We start from the raw sequence: 2231 nt of genomic DNA on the forward strand, positions 1-2231 counted from the left end.
GCATCTAACCCAGACCCATTCCCCCCTATAGCCCACCCTAACCTCTACAGGACAATTTAGCACGGCCAATCCACCCTAACCTACACATCCCTGGGCACTACGGGACAATTTAGCATGGCCAACCCACCCTAACCCGCACATCCCTGGGCACTACGGGACAATTTAGCACGGCCAATCCCACCCTAACCCGCACATCCCTGGGCACTACGGGACAATTTAGCATGGCCAACCCACCCTAACCCGCACATCCCTGGGCACTACGAGACAATTTAGCACGGCCAATCCGCCCTAACCCGCACATCCCTGGGCACTACGAGACAATTTAGCACGGCCAATCCACCCTAACCTGGGCTGAGAGGTGGCAGATGTGGGCTGAGAGGTGGCAGATGGAGTTCAACCTGGATAGATGCGAGGTGATGCATTTTGGAAGGTCGAATTTGAAAGCTGAGTACAGGATTAAGGATAGGATTCTTGGCAGTGTGGAGGAACAGAGGGATCTTGGTGTGCAGATACATAGATCACTTAAAATGGCCACCCAAGGTGACAGGGTTGTTAAGAAAGCATATGGTGTTTTGGCTTTCATTAGTAGGGGGATTGAGTTTAAGAGTCGTGAGATCTTTTTGCAGCTCTATAAAACTTTGGTTAGACCGCACTTGGAATACTGCGTCCAGTTCTGGTCACCCTCTTATTGGAAAGATGTGGATGCTTTGGAGAGGGTTCAGAGGAGGTTTACCAGGATGCTGCCTGGACTGGAGGGCTTATCTTATGAAGAGAGGTTGACTGAGCTCGGACTCTTTTCATTGGAGAAAAGGAGGAGGAGAGGGGACCTAATTGAGGTATACAAGATAATGAGAGACATAGATAGAGTTGATAGCCAGAGACTATTTCCCAGGGCAGAAATGGCTAGCACGAGGGGTCATAGTTTTAAGCTGGTTGGAGGAAAGTATAAAGGGGATGTCAGAGGCGGGTTCTTTACACAGAGAGTTGTGAGAGCATGGAATGCGTTGCCAGCAGCAGTTGTGGAAGCAAGGTCATTGGGGACATTTAAGAGACTGCTGGACATGCATATGGTCACAGAAATTTGAAGGTGCATACATGAGGATCAATGGTCGGCACAACATTGTGCGCTGAAGGGCCTGTTCTGTGCTGTACTGTTCTATGTTCTATCCCTGGGCACTATGGGACAATTTAGCATGGCCAATCCACCCTAACCCACACAAAGCCCTGGGCACTATGGGACAATATAGCATGGCCAATCCACCCTAACCTGCACATCTTTGGACTGTGGGACGAGACCGGAGCACCTGGAGGAAACCCACACAGACATGGGGAGAACGTGTAAACTTCACTCAGATAGTGGGCTGAGGGTGGATTCAAACCTGGGTCACTGGTGTTGTGAGGCAGTAGAGCCACGTTGCCACCCCCCAAAAATCATGGCTAGAACTCTGCAGACTTGGTTAGTATGGGGATTGAACCCATGACCTTGGTGTTATTAGCACCACACTCTTACCAGCTAAGCTAACCAACCCTTTGATAAGGTGCCACACAGGAGGCTGCTGAGTAAGATAAAGGCCCACGGTGTGAGAGGCAAGGTGCTAGCGTGGATAGAAGATTGGCTGCCTGGCAGAAAGCAGAGAGTGGGGATAAAGGGGTCTTTCTCAGGATGGCAGCCAGTGACAAGTGGTGTTCTGCAAGGGTCAGTGCTGGGGCTGCAACTTTGCACTTTGTACATTAATGATCTTGATGAAGGAACTGAGGGAATTCTGGCTAAGTTTGCAGGTGATACAAAGATAAGTAGAGGAACAGGTAATATTGAGGAGGTGGTGAGGCTGCAGAAGGACTTGAACAGGTTAGGAGAGTGGACAAAGAGGCAGATGGACTACAATGTTGGAAGGTGTGAGGTCATGCACTTTGGTAAGGAGAATGAAAGCATGGACTGGTTTCTAAATGGGAAGAACATTCCGAACTCTGAAGTACAAAGAGACTTGGAAGTTCTAGTGCAGAATTCTGTCAAGGTAAACTTGCAGGTTGAGTCAGTAGCCAGGAAGGCAAATGCAATGTGGCATTTATTTTGAGAGGACTTCAGTATAAAAGCAGAGATATACTACTGAGCCTTTATAAGGCTGTGGTCAGGCCACATTTGGAGTGTTGTGTGCAGTTTTGGGCTCCATATCTTGGGAAGGATGTATTGGCTCTGGAGTGGGTTCAGAGGAAGTTCACGAGAAAGGTTA

At 49.0% G+C, this 2231-nt stretch overlaps 1 non-coding gene across 1 annotated transcript; it reads right to left on the minus strand.

Annotated features, from left to right (window-relative positions):
• Positions 1-1454: 1454 nt before the first annotated feature.
• Positions 1455-1528, minus strand: trnai-aau (transfer RNA isoleucine (anticodon AAU)). The gene has a single exon. It is a non-coding gene; the product is annotated as a tRNA-Ile (tRNA).
• Between the last annotated feature and the right edge of the window lie 703 nt (positions 1529-2231).

Source organism: Stegostoma tigrinum, unplaced genomic scaffold (assembly GCF_030684315.1).
Source record: "Stegostoma tigrinum isolate sSteTig4 unplaced genomic scaffold, sSteTig4.hap1 scaffold_374, whole genome shotgun sequence".
Taxonomy (NCBI): domain Eukaryota; kingdom Metazoa; phylum Chordata; class Chondrichthyes; order Orectolobiformes; family Stegostomatidae; genus Stegostoma; species Stegostoma tigrinum.